This window comes from Corvus kubaryi, unplaced genomic scaffold (assembly GCF_017639235.1).
Source record: "Corvus kubaryi isolate FWS band 111438036 unplaced genomic scaffold, C.kubaryi_AGA036_p1.0 split1-37296, whole genome shotgun sequence".
NCBI classification, from domain to species: Eukaryota; Metazoa; Chordata; class Aves; order Passeriformes; family Corvidae; genus Corvus; species Corvus kubaryi.
Window position 1 is genome coordinate 7,880,890 of NW_024582075.1, and position 14,522 is coordinate 7,895,411.

The following is a 14,522-nucleotide window of genomic DNA, read 5'->3' on the forward strand; positions in this document are numbered from 1 at the left end:
GTGTGCACGTATGTGTCTATGTGTGTGTGTGAAATACATGCTATTGTAGACAGACATTGACTTCTTGTACAAAAAAAGCACACCTGTCCTGTGGCCTGAGCTTGACAAATAAAAGCATTAGCAAGCTACTCGTTAAATAAGCAATAGTGTAACCATGCCTTTGCTTTAAAGGTGTTGGTGTGGCTGAGTTTTTAATAATACTTGTGGTGTCCCTTGCTTGACACCAGCAAAGACACAAGCTGTCAGAAAAAAAGGCAGCAAAATCTCAAGCAGATCTCTGCAAGCGTATGAGAAAAGAGGGGCTTTGCTGTTTGCCCACAAGTTGTCTTTTAGCTTGTATGGTATTGTTAATGCCAATAGAAGTGCTACACTGAATAATCTGAGAAAAAAGGAAAATACCCCATGCAGATACAATTTACCACAGTGAGTAAGTCAGAAACTTTCAGGACAACATCCTCATGTTTTACAATTTTCTAATATTTTAGCTACTTAGACTCCATCCTTCCTTGCATTTTCCCATGTGAACATTAAAAAAATTGACTGAAATGAATGAGACAGATCTTCTCATATGTACAGTTAGATAGATATCTCTATTGCTGTGGACACAGGATTTTGTAAATATTGATAGGACAGTTTTGACAGTTTCCCACAGTTGTCATCTAAAGCAAAGCTGTGGGACTGTGGAAAAAGAACCTTTACCCTTTGCTTCCTTTCCTTCACCCCCAAAGCAGTGAGATTTACCTGAGGTGAGCATCCGGGGTGGATGGCCCTACTTGGATCCTGCTGGCAGAGGTGGCCAATGTTACTGTGAGATAGATCACTCAAACTCTGCCACTGATTTACAGCCTGGTTCTTTATCTATCCTCCTTCATTAATGTACGTGTAAGTGTATACAACTGGTTAGATGTCTCCAGTACTAAAATTTCAGCAAATTGTGCCACAGTAGGAACAAATACATTCCCACCAGTGCAATTTGTTAATTTTGCTGTGGGTGTAAGACTTGTGAGCAGGTTCACGAGCAGTTCTGGGATCCAGGCTTACAATCATCTTTATATGTGTCTTTTCCATCTTTGTCCTGGACCTGTTTAATCTCTCTGAGAGCACATTTTTTTGAGCTGGGAGAGAAAGTAAGAGAAAAACAAAGCTGGGTGGTATGGCTTAGAAATACTGCCAGGCTTTGCATAAAATGGTAGTTCAGACATTCACCCAAAACATGAGAGGATCAGTCCTAATCCCTGAGTCGGTTATAAAACTGCATCAGTGCAAAAGATAGCACTGAATGCTTTCGAAGGGATGGGGTTCGATGTCAGCTTGAGGGAGACACGTATAGATCTTAATTGCTGCAGAACAGAGACAGGCATCATTTCAGGGCTAAGGATTTCCCAAGATGCTTTAAAATTAGGTTACTTTTTTTATTTTTTATCCCTCTAGACTGTTTTTGAAAATCTGGTTCTGCTTCTAAAACATTCACAAGCAAAGAATTATGGAAGATATCTGTAACTGAATACTTTGTAGCAGACAGTTTTTTAATGAATGACTTAAAATTTCTGTCTAGAAAAAGTGAAATTATTTTTTCAATCTTGTTTTTGGAGGCAGAGAGTATAATGTGTGGCCCCTGTGTGGCGGCAACAACTTTTTTGATTTATGGAAGCAGACACAAATAGTCTGGAATAAACAAATCTTGAACAACAGATGAAACTTGGTCACTTTGATTTCCAAAGTGGTTCTGAAGAAAACGAGAGAATATGGCAACAAAATAGTAGTCCACTCACCTGTACTGATCACATAATTACATGTGAACCTATATGCCAGACCTAATATCACTTTCTTGCACAAGGATGGAAGCTCAAAAAGAATCTGTGCTTCATGGTGACACCTGAAGCCCCATCTCCTACGTGAAGCAAGATACAGCATAGAAGTTAGGCCATCCCTTGACTCATATTCCTCAAACTGCTCTCTTGTTCTAAGCTGTTTACAACCACAAACTTTGAAAAAGGTTAACAGTTAAAAAAAACAAGGAGAGAAGGCGAGACACCTACAACACATAGCAATAGCCCTGCCCAGCATGAGAAATCTCTTTCAAATGAAGAAGAGTTGGTTGGATCCCGAATCTGAAGTGAAGATACCAACTCTGCTGTACTATTCTTTATCTCCTGACCTTTAATATCCGCGGAGGCAAATAAATACTTCTAGATGAGAGGAACTACATTTTAGACGATTAAAGTTCGGTGAGTCGAATCCCAAACATCTTTTACAGCTAGATATTTCAATGAGCAGTATAAAACCGAAGTCCCTGTCAAAAAAAGATAAGTTTTATAATGTTTTATGGTTATGCCTTTCCCAAAAGACATGAAAAAGTTTCAAAAGGCTGTGATATTTCACGTATGACAGTAGCTGAGAGAGACAGCACAGAGCCTAGGCTGCAGATAGCAGCTACATCCTGTTTCCCCGAATAGTCCTAAAAATTCACTGCCAAAGAACTAGACTAGGTGTGCTAAGAACTCTTAGGAGAAGTACTAGGCTGGGCTTGGTATACTAAGATTTGTCTCAAGAGAGATACTATACCCACTAGTTTCCTTTCTAGCTTCTTTTGTGTTTCTGGCTTGTAGTCAAAGGTTAATAAATGTATGCTCAAATTATCTTTTGCCACATGCACATGTATTATGGAGTGAAAACCTGACTATTTCTACACATCAAGTTATACAACACTGCAAGGGTCAATTATGGCAAAATTGTGGCCCTGTTAGTGACAAGTGCAAATTTGATTTGACACAAGCTGGGGAGGATTTCCAAGTAAAATTTGTAAATTTCTTCATTGGGCATCACATCCTTTGTCTCAAGCATCTAAAGTCAGGAATGCCTCAAATCAACATGGCACCAAAGGGCATATGGAACAGTTAGTGCTCAAGCACTGTTGCTAAACCTATGGTTTTCTTACTAGAAAGGTTAGCCCTGACCTGAAAGTTTATGTGTGATGCAATCACAAAGACAAATTGATCACTCCAACAACCACAACCATGCATGGAATCTTAGCAAGCTGCTCATCTTTAACCTGCCCTGAGGCTCACCTGGCGGTTTGCAGTCACTCTACACATCTGTTGACATCAACAAGGCTGACAGAAAAGTATGTCATTGATTGCAATTTCTGCTTTGATTAATTGACTCTATAATTTGTCTCTTTGAAGGGGGAAAAAAGAGACTATATCATTAACACCTTTTGAAAGAACTGTACCTTAATCAAGTATAATTATTTTTCTAGATTAAACCTTTACAACCTCTTCCTGTGCTAGCAAATATTGTCTTAGGTCAAATGTGGTATCAGTAAAAAGGTATTAATGTATTGACCTAAAATAAGTTGTGCTAGGACTTGTTTGTGTGTGGCGCATTCTGGAAAGTACTGTGCCTCCTCCATCAGAATAACCTTCAACGAAGGCCACACATCACAAAGTATTGAGTTCCTGAGTAACCTAGCTTTCTAAGACAATAAATTACCACTAGTAAGTCACAGAATATTTAGAAAGAGCAGCAGCAACTCAGAAATGTCCAACTATTAATTTAACTTTTGAAAAACTGAACAGACAGAAAGACAAAAAAAAAATTTTAAGATGATAACTTAAGCTACATGAAACATCAAATTATATTTAAATACCTCCTAAGAACTGAGTGGTCTTGTTTTATTTTTATCTGTGTATCATTTTACCCAATCGCAATGTTAATGTTCCTTTCTTATTATGGGTATAAGACCATGCTATTCACAGTGGTTTTCATGTATAAGAGATTCCAGCTCTATCTGATACCATGGTGAATACTCATTTCCTACTGGTGATCACCCCCTCATCCCATGGCTAAAAAGAGAAACACAGAGAAGGATCACAAGACTCTGTAATAATAATGTACACTTTACATATACTCATATTCTAGCATTGAAGCGAAAACATTGTATTCTGCTTCCTTACTTTGCCATTTGTTTGGTGAAAACCTTAAAAATTTATTGGAGGTCAGTATTATTTATGGAGCTAGTTTCCACTTTTTTTTAATCTTTCTTGCCAAGATAATTTGTGCAGACCCTCCAATACCAAATATCACGTACATAAAATAAATAGAGACATTTGTGGACACATGTTGGCAAAGTATTTAAAGTGATATTCTTCAAAAACTATGAGTACTTTTCTTACCATGCACAGTTTGGATTGTACTAATGCAGTTGCTGGTGCATGTACTTTGTATTCAGGCTCTTAGGACATTTTCATTTGTTAGGATATGGCTCTGCCATACCTTTCTGTCTCCTGCTTTTTCACTACTCTTAAAAAACCTTGTCTCTAGCCCCGGTTGCAATGCAAGAGTTTAATTAGAAATTTGCAGATGTTTTCCATAGGCTACATAGAGTGGGATTTATGTTTCATCAATGAATGTACTTTGGCTCTTACTTGAATATATATGCATGTACACCTCAAATACATGGGCAATGAATAGATCCTCAAAAACCAAGCGCAAAACACTCAAGCACATACTTTCTACAGCACTGAGAAACAAGACATTGATATTAGGGCTATCACTTTTGAGGTATATGCAGAAATAGGGTGGAATCTATAATATAAGCACAGAGAAAATTCTTGGTTTTCATTCCAGTTTAATGATCTTTCACCCACACACTGAAAATAGGGATGCATCCTCTCTCCACCCGAAACTAGCTACTTGAAAGATTGGCATCTGCCTGCAGAACAGGCACACCTTGAACTTAGTACTAGGTGGACAATGTTTTAATCATGGCTTTGGTGATGAAAAGGCTGGGAGTACATTTCTTGCACTGACCTAGATGAATACAACACCACAGATCTTTGCTGCAATCCAAGCTAGTTCCCTGATTCAACTTTTCCTACACACAGAATCACAGAATCACAATAGGTTGGAAGGGACCTCAGTGAGGCATCTGGTTCAACCTCCCTCCTCAAGGAGGGTCATCCTGTAGCAAATGGCACAGGATTGTTTCCAATATCCCTTGAATATCTCCAATGAGGAGGACTCCACATCCTCTCTGGGCAAGCTGTTCCAGTATGTGGTCACCTGCATAGTAGAGAAGTTCTTCCTCATGTTTAGGTAGAAGTTTTTGTGCACCAGTTTCTGTCTATTGCCTCTTGTTTTATTGGCTTGCATCACTGAGAAGAGCCCGAATCCATCCTCTTGATACCCTTCCTTTAGATATTTATACACATCTATAAGGTCCCCTCTCAGTCACCTCTTCTCAAGGCTGAACAGGCCCAACTCCCTCAGTCTTTTGTCATAAGAGATATTCTCCAGATCCTTGACCAACTTAGAAGGTCTCTGCTGGACCTGCTCCAGGAGCACCATGTCTCTTGTACTGAAGAGCCCAGAACTGCTCACAGTACTCCAAATGTGCCTCACCAGGGCTAAATAGAGGGGCAGGATCACTTGCCTTGACCTGCTGGCAATGCTCCTCCTAACACATCCCAGGATTCCTTTGGCCTTCTTGGCCACAAGGGCACTGCTGGCTCACGGACAGCTAGTTGTCCACCAGGATCCCTAGGTTCTTCTCCTCAGAGCTGCTTCCCAGCAGGTTGGCCTCCAGCCTGTGCTAGTGCCTGGGATTATCCCTCCCCAGGTGCAGGGTCCTGCATCTATCCTTTTTGAATTTCAGGAGGTTCTTCTCTGCCCATCTGTCCAGCCTCTGAAGGTCTTTCTGAAGGGCTGCACAATTCTCTGAGGCATCAGCCGCTCCTCCCAGCTTTGTCCTCAGCAAACTTGCTGAGGAGGCATCTGCCCCTTCATCCAAGCCATTGATGAACAAGTTAAACAGCACTGAACCCAGTAGAGAACCCCGGGGCACAGCCCTAGTGACAGATCACCAACTCGACTCTGTACCACTGATCACAGCCTTCTGGAATCTGTTACTCAGCCAGTTCTCAATCCATCCTTGTATCCATTCATCTACCCTACACTTCCTGAGTTTGCTAATGAGGATGAGAGACAGTTTCAAAAGCCTTTCTAAAGTCAAGGGTAGATAATATCCACTGCTCTCCCCTCATCCATCCATGTAGTTTTTTCATTGTAGAAGGCAATCAGGTTGGTCAAGCATGATTTACCTTTAGTGACTCCATGCTGATTACTCCTGATCACCTTTATGTCTTCCACACTGGTAGACATAGTGTCCAGAATAAGACACTCCATTGTCTTTCCAGGGGTTGAGGTGAGGCTGACTGGATGATAGTTCCCCTTGTCTTCTTTCTTGCTTTTTTTGAACACCGGAGTGGTGTTTGTTTGCTTCCAGTCCTCAGGCACCTCTCCTGATCTCCCTGACTTCTCAAAGATGATTGTGAGAGGCCTATCTATGATGTCAGCCAGCTCTCTCAGCATTCATGGATACATCCCATTGTGGCCTGTGGACTTGTGGATGTGAAATTTATTTAGGTGCTCTCTGACACAATCCTTGTTCATTAAAGGAAGGTCTTCCTCCTGACATTCATACACCCTGGTCTCCTGGCTTAGCGATCCCTAAGGGCTGATGTTATTGGTGAAGACAGATGCAAAGAAGGCATTCAATAACACTGCCTTCTCTGTGTCCTCTGTTACCAGAGTCTGCCCTCCATTTCCTAATGGGTCCACATTATCCTTTGTTTTCCTTTTATTATTTATGTATTTGAAAAAGCCCTTTTTTCATCCTTGACGTCCTTGACTAGATTTAATTCTGGACTGACTTTGGTCTTTCTAGACTAATTTCATTTCTACTTATCCTGACCACCTCTCTATATTCACTGTGGCCTGACCTTACTTCCATCTCCTGGGAACTTTTTGCTTATAGTTAGAAATGACAGGGGTTTTCTTGTGCCTTTGGCTTGCCCTGTTCTTGAGCCTTGAGGAGGAGAGCCTTAAGGATTGACCAACACTCCTGCAGGGAAAGAAGCGTCCCTGAACATATTCCTCTCACTGAACAGTGACAAACATAACTGGCTTACATGCTTCTGTGTCTTGATACATTGCTGAGTTTGGCCTTTTGGAAACCTTGGGTTAATCCTTCCCCATCATCACAGCAAACTGCCATTTTGAGTTTACTGAAAAACAGGAAAAGAAACCCCTCTTAATTATTGACACAAGAGGAAAGAAAGCTGTCCTCTTGAGTCCTGAAAACTGGTGTAAAATGTCAAAGCTAGAGAGCTCCTCTTCAGTAAGTTATTCTCAGTAAATTTGGTCTGTTCATTGCACATATACACATATAGATCTGTCTTTATATATGCTTTCTCTTCATGAAAAGCATTCTGGCTACTTAACAGGCATGTGGGATCCTGCATAAGTTATGCTGATTTTATATGATTCAAACTATAAAATATAAAATTACATCTCATTTTCTATATGCGTATACACAAACTATGTAGAACATGAAAGATCAAACTGGAAATTCTTCATTCTCATTTGTGAATTTTTTTTCATCCCATGATCCCATTGGTTTCAACTGGGCTGAGTAAAAGGTCTCACATAAGACCACATTCTGGCCTTGTTTTAAAACCACATCAGGTCTCCAATCTTGCAATTTGATCTGTGCAAAGACAGTCACATGGTGTTAGTGGGCTGTTTTTCTGGCATGGGAAGACATTTCATGGATCAAGGCCATAACAGTTAACTACCCAAACAAGAACATGACAAAGCTTCACTGCAACATTTAATCTGATGTTTTTTAGCTTATATTAACTTTTAACTTCAGAGGTGTGTAGTGTTTCTCCACCAAAAAAGTGTAATATTCTTAAAGTATTCTTACAGCTTTAAAATAACAAACACCACACAAATGTTTGAGAATGGCATTGTAGTCACTTCTGTAAGTCTGAAGTGGACTATAGCAGCAAAACGGCAATGCCTACAGAAAAGGTGTTCTTTTCAGGACACCCATTCCTCCTGTTGGATTCTTCCATGCTTGTTTGTCTTTGCTGCCTTACGTTGAAGTTTCCAATTTGCTTGTGAGCAATATGGGTATGAAACCTCAATCAACCATCCAAAAGGTTTAACAGACTACTAGACAGAGGTGCTATTTCTGTGAAACAGAGGTACCTACCTATTTTAGATAGCTTTATAGTGCCAGTCTGCTTTCACTGATATGTATTTTAGTATTACGAGTGATCAGGAATATGAGTACTCTCTACAGGGTACTTTTCATAAACTTTTACTGGACTCTGCCCAGCACAGTCACTATCTCTGCAGTACTTCAGTGTGTTCTCTTTTTACAGATATATCTGATATTTCACTCCTTTAGTATATGGTATACAGATAGATGGATGCACCCACATGAACCATGTTGCATCAGTGGGCAGCCAGGTGTGCATTACTAGTGGAAAGACTGTGGCTTGACATGAATAAAAGTCTTCTATCATATTGTACATGAGTTGATCTTTAATGACTTATCTATTACTTTTTTATGGCATGAACACCACTGTAAGATTTGCTGGTTATCAACTGTTAAGCTCATATAATGAAGCTCCTCTGCACCCATAGTTTCAGTTTTTAAATATATCTTCCCTGAGTGTATGCAAAAATATTGAAGGACCCAGAAGGAAAACTTTGCCTTTAAGCTTCAGAGACTCTTAGCTTGTAAATTAACACTGATGTGCTACATTTCTACAGCTGCTTAGAACAGGACTGGAATGTCTCAGATCCATGAAGAATTGAATTCTTTCTGCATGTCCTTACCTCATAAAAAGTAATATTGCTGCCCACAAAGGTGCAAAGGTTGAAAAAAATTTCATTTCAGATGGTGTGAATCCAATCCATCTCCCAGGTTTGGATTGCCATTTTGATAATTACCAGGAGCAGCATAACAGCTTGAAGGGCATTCCAGTAGGATTTTTCCTTGCTGGAGAGGAGAACTGCAGAAGTTAATCAAAACAGGTACAGTCCTCCTTACCTGTTACCACTTCTGCTCATCTCCCATTCAGCATCTGTCTAATGTGCGCATCTTCAGTACAGTATTCCCTATCTCTGTACTCAGAAGAATCTGAATACAGCTGTCAACATCTCAATCAAGGCACAGTTCTAATTAGATTTCTCTATCATAGTGGAAGGAAATATACTTGGAAAGTTGCTCCATGCTGTATTTCAACCACCAACAGTAGTTGTTTTTGATGAAACTTCTATTATGGTTAAAATAAGGACATATTTCTAGTTAACTTCATGCTTTCACTTAAGAAAGATTTTTGAAGCAAAGGTGAAGACCGAAAAGCTTAGCTGAAGATGTAAAAGCATGAAAGTAAAGGGTAGAAAAATTTAAATACTTAAATGTAGGAGCTTAAAATGGAAACTGGTGCACGTCTTTAGCCATGGCTATTTTCTGTACCAGTCTACCAGTCTGTATGAAACAGACGAAGGCAGACACATTATCAGTTTTGAGTTGTTTTTGCAGTCAGAGAAGGGGATGTCTTTAACAAAATAATTACTTGCATGGCAATATTAATAATATTGCCAGAAAAATTAATGCCACTGAGTACAAAAAGTATTCAAAACAAATAGGGGTCGGGATCAGGAACACTGGAATGTGAATATTCAATTAGCAGCAACAGAAATGATGTGGGGCGTGGTATGTAAATGATGGGTGCCTCGGGCCAAAAGTTCTCAATAGCAAAGCCAATAAGATATCAAAAACACCCCAGATGACTGTTTTTTTAGCTCAAGAGAAAATCCATGTTGAAAATGTTTGCTGTTCTGACAGCAAAACCAAACATGGTCCATAATGCAAGCATAAGAGGATGTGTAACCTGCACAGTATTTACAGCTAGGAAAATGATAAGAAGGAGAGATGCTTGAGGAGAAAAAACTTGATAACCAGAGTTTTTTACATTGACCACAGCACCCCATGTCCCACATGCTGATTTCTCAAGCAAACCTGTTGCCAAGAGAAATTTTTTCTTGGACTGTAAAATACATAGGATGTGCTTGGCTCGCATCAAGAACACAGCAGTTTATTCCCCACACAAACAGCTCTATCTAGCTAGGCTGGATATAAGCAGAAAGACTGCTTCACTAATTATTTACACAAAGATAGCTGAATTCTGGAGGAGTCATAGGAACTGGAAGTTGGTTACTTTTGATTCTTACTGTGTTTTTGACTTTCAGGGCTGTCAGTCTACTGAAAACCATCTAGACCTTCATCCACAGAAAGGTAATTCACAAGTGATTTTTTTCCCCCTGAGAGTGCTGACACTGCTTATTTAGTAACAATAATCATAAAGTATTTATATAAAGCACAATCTTTACTTGGACAAAGAATTTGTCTTCCAACCTGTCCCACTGGCCACAGCTATCAGCATCAACCTTGCTGCAGGTGTTTGCACTGTGAGAAGAATATTCTTACATGTCCTGGAAATTCATTACACTTATGTGTTCCAGCAAACAGAGGCTTTTTCAAATCAAAATGACTACTTTTATGAGTCAAGTGGAACTTATTCGTAAGTGTTTTCAGATTCAAGTCAACTGGTTTTTACATTATGCACCTCCTTCTTGCCCCTTTTCTACCCACTTCTAGACCAAGAACTTGAAATTCTGAAACAAGATTAGCAGGCGGTATAAGAGGAAAAAAATTTTCCTAGTGCTTTACATACTGTCGTCCACATCCTCTCACTTGTTCGGGAAATACAGCCACAATAGGGGATATATGAAATAAATTTGCAGTTTAAAGCAAAGCTACAGTGAAAGGGAGTGAGAGAAGAAAGAACAGTGCAGCCAGTGGAAAAAGAAACAGCATTTTGGACAGACAGAATACTGTGGATCTACAGTCACCTAGGACCGTAAACTGAACCTTACTCTGCTTTAAGAACATTTTAAGGGCTTGTGGGATTTGGTCTCAGTTTAGGCTCTGGGATTAGCATTCCACTTGTGCAAAGTATCATGGAATTTTAATGAATACAAGTAGTCAGAGTTTCTGCTCTCTCCCAGAGATCTGTTTATTTGCTAATTTAAAGACACATTTCACATCTGACTTCAGTGGTGTATTTGCACCAGCACCATACTGAGGCAATGGTTAAAAAATCTGATGCTGAGAAATGTGGCATCTGTGAATCATATATAGTCCTAGATACACACATAAATGTTTCCCCAGCTTAGATAATGAGATTTTGGAGCACTGCAATGAACACAAAGATCTAAGAGTCCAGTCCACTTTGCTGTTGTGAGGGGTTTCTGGATTTAAAATAATGGAAAAAAATCAAGATATTATTTAAGTTTCTGTTCTAAATGTGTGACTATTTTTCCTTAGGAAAAGAGTCTCTGGGACATGACTAACTTAGCATTTGTTTTTGCTAAACAGAATTGTTATACTGAAATAATGCATCAGGCCCTTTATTCTGGGTCTTCAAGGGGAGTTGGGTGTTTAACTCAATTTGGTAAAACCAAACAGTCAATTTTCAAAGTCTCTCTCTTAGCTACTCCTTGTCTTTATTGCAGGTTTTCTGAATTATTTTTCACTTTAAAATTTTCCTTTAGAGTTGCAGGGACCCATCAGCAGCAAAAATGAAGGGAGCTTGGTAAGAAACTTCTTGGTCTCATAATGACCATCTAAAAACCTTCATCTAGCTTCAATCAAAATTCTGGACCCAAATCTAAAATTTTGTGTGAATGATTCACATGCCTTGAAGAAGACTGTTCAAGAAATTTGTTTTTAGCCTTAGATAAGGCATTGTGAGATGAGTAGTAGATGCTTTGGGACAAAGTTTTAAGCCTTTTACAGACATTTGCTTTGGCAAAAAATTAAGTACCCGTCTATGTAAAATCTGGTCACACAGTCCTGGAAATCTGGCTGTATTCTTTTTGTTAACCAAAACCAGACAATAGTATGAAATGTGGTCTTTTTTATTTCAATAGCATGAAATATTTTGTGTAGCAGTTGCTTCTTAAAATGACTATGAATTTAAACAAATACCAAAAAAACAACAGCTTCAAGCAAAAGTGGAAACACCTGACCACAACATCCAAATCTTCCCAGAGCATTTCATACAACATTTCTGGAGCTTAACTGCATTCTCTAGTGCAGTTTCTGGAGCTACAAAAATCCTTTCTAAGTCCTTTAATGTCACAGATGATAACACATGATTATTTACCGAATTTTAATATTTGTGGTTTTTTTTCTAATTTAAGAGTCACTTAAAAAAATTGCTATAAATTGCTGGAGCACAGTCAAGTTTTGGTAAAATCTGGCTAGATGACATATTCTCTTCATTATATATTTGGCAGAATGAATATTCATAGCTGAAGTTTTGTTCCCTGAAATACAAAGTTTATAACAGACATGAGATTGTGTTCTTAACAGTGTATATGAAACAAATTTTAAAAAACAGCTATATGTGAGGTTCATGACTCAAACATGACTCAAGCAAATCAACCACTTAAATGCCCAGGGTGTGCATACCCATACACCAGCAACTGCTGGTTGTTGAACAAGATAAAGGAAGAGGCTGATAAGAGGCAAATCCTGTGAGGGAGTTTAGTGATTTTATTAAGCCAATGTCCTCCCTTACATAATGGCTCCAGAGGGAACACTCCCCTGTGGGAGAGTACAGGAAGTTCAAGGTAGCCCTAAGGTATTCACCTCTTTTGATGGGCCATAGCTAAGGAGAGGCGGCTGTACATTCTTAAACAATCGAAGACTCCTGAAGTGCTCCATAAGCCACAGCATTACATCACTCAGTGTGAAACTTGCCGCTCCTGGGGAGGTACCTGGGCATTCCCACCTGATATTAAAAGTGACTATAAACCCAGTGAACTCCGATGTTTTGTGGGCTTTCCCCACTCCTGACAGATCAAGACAGCGACCATCGCTTCGACCAACAGACATCAAAATTGCAACAATAAAGTCTTCTTGCAGCACCCAACAGGTGGTGACTCTATACCTTTCTAGTTTCTTTTTCTGATTTCTTTCTATTTCTACTTCACATTTACTGTTAAATAAAAATCCGTTCTATTGACTTTGGCATATGGTCTTGTTTGCAATAACCAGATCTTAGTACTATATAACTGTCTTTTAAGTCAATTGCTCTGTTGTTTCTCCTCGTGTCTCTACTTTCCCCAAACTGTATCAGCTATGTTTTTTCATTATTATTTCCCAAATAAGAAAAAAAAAAGAATGAAAAATCAAGAGCAAAGTTCACATGCAAAGATTATAATCTGCATAGTTCCCCATATGTGAGCATATTCAAGATAGCGTTCTTGTTGATGTAGGGGCTGCTGCTTTTAATGGTGCTTTTTTAGTCAGTAAAGTCAGTAGCAGTAAAGCCTTGGACTTGGTAGCAAGAAGTCAACTGCATGTTTGCATCCTTAATTTTGTGGCTATAAACAGCCACATCACATTTCCGGCAAAAACAATGGGATTGTTTTCAGCACTGCTCTACTAAAGAGGCATGGCTTTTATTTTCTTCTTGAATATACAATTAAAACCATTCCAATCACAGAACTCTGCCCCTCATTCACTTCTGAAATAGAGCATGAGAAGTGTCACTCTAAAATAAAAATCCTGCCCTTCCTTGGGCCAAATAATGAAATAAAAGCCTGGCTGTGCAGCATTACTCACAGGACTTCTACTAAAAATTTGAATTCATTGACTAATTGCTAATATGTGCCCCAGTGTGCTGTATATAAATAAATATAATAATAAATAAATAATGCAATAAATAAGACATATTTTGTCATGAGTGGTCTTTTTCCCTTCTGTGTGGAAAAGATGGAAGTATTACCTTCGTCCTAGTTTTGGCCAGGACCTGGAGGTTATTCTATACCTCCTCACGTAGTTGTTGGGGCCAGGGGGAAGTGACTCTCTGGCTTCCAAGAAGGGCATAGCTTCTTGGTGATGACATTGTCCACTGTTGTTCTTTTCCTTGGGGTCCTTGGTGAGAATTCTTGCTTGTGAATCACCCTCTCTTTTGCATACTCTTGTTGTTAATATTGCTGCTGTTACCTTCCGTTTTCTTATCTCATTGCTGTTTCCAGTAAACTGTTCTTATCTCAACCAGTGATTTCCATCTTTTTTGCCTCCAACTCTCAACTCCATCCTGCTGGAGACAGAAGAGGGGAGTGAACTAGTGACATGTGGTTTGGGAGAGTCTTGTTGGGGATGCTGAACTGGGGAGCACCATTCCTAAACCATGACAACCTTTCATCAGGCAAGTGATAAGGAATTGCATGCATGGACTATAGGCAGGTTCTCTTCTTGCTGTAGAGGATTTCCACCAGTGCCTGGGTTCTTGTTGAGTAGTAATGAGATACCATAATGAAACAGTAGAAGACGTATGTCAGATGGTTCTCCAATAACATTAGAAAAAAAAGCAGCTGATGTATGGGATATTGAAGGCAGATTAAGTTGTTAATGTATATTAGTATATTCTTAATTTCCTTTTAATTGAAAAAGACATATTGACTTTAATTAAAACCATTTCACAGGAACTGTCAATTAGCACATGTCAAACTAGTTAATTCAGAACAGAATTCTTTTAATTAAGGTCTGCTTTCCTTTAACTGTGGGGCCAATGAAATCAGCCTTT

The 14,522-nt window shown here is 39.2% G+C and overlaps 1 long non-coding RNA gene across 9 annotated transcripts in view; it reads left to right on the forward strand.

Annotated features, from left to right (window-relative positions):
• Positions 1-14,522, forward strand: part of LOC121657366 — a 64,344-nt gene that overhangs the window by 12,796 nt on the left and 37,026 nt on the right. For 8 of the 9 annotated variants that reach the window (XR_006013589.1, XR_006013585.1, XR_006013591.1 and 5 more), the window contains one exon: positions 10,111-10,156. This is a non-coding gene — a long non-coding RNA (uncharacterized LOC121657366). Of the gene's footprint in view, positions 1-10,110; positions 10,157-13,971; positions 14,145-14,522 lie in introns of those variants that run through there. The other variant, XR_006013587.1, reaches the window with a different exon arrangement.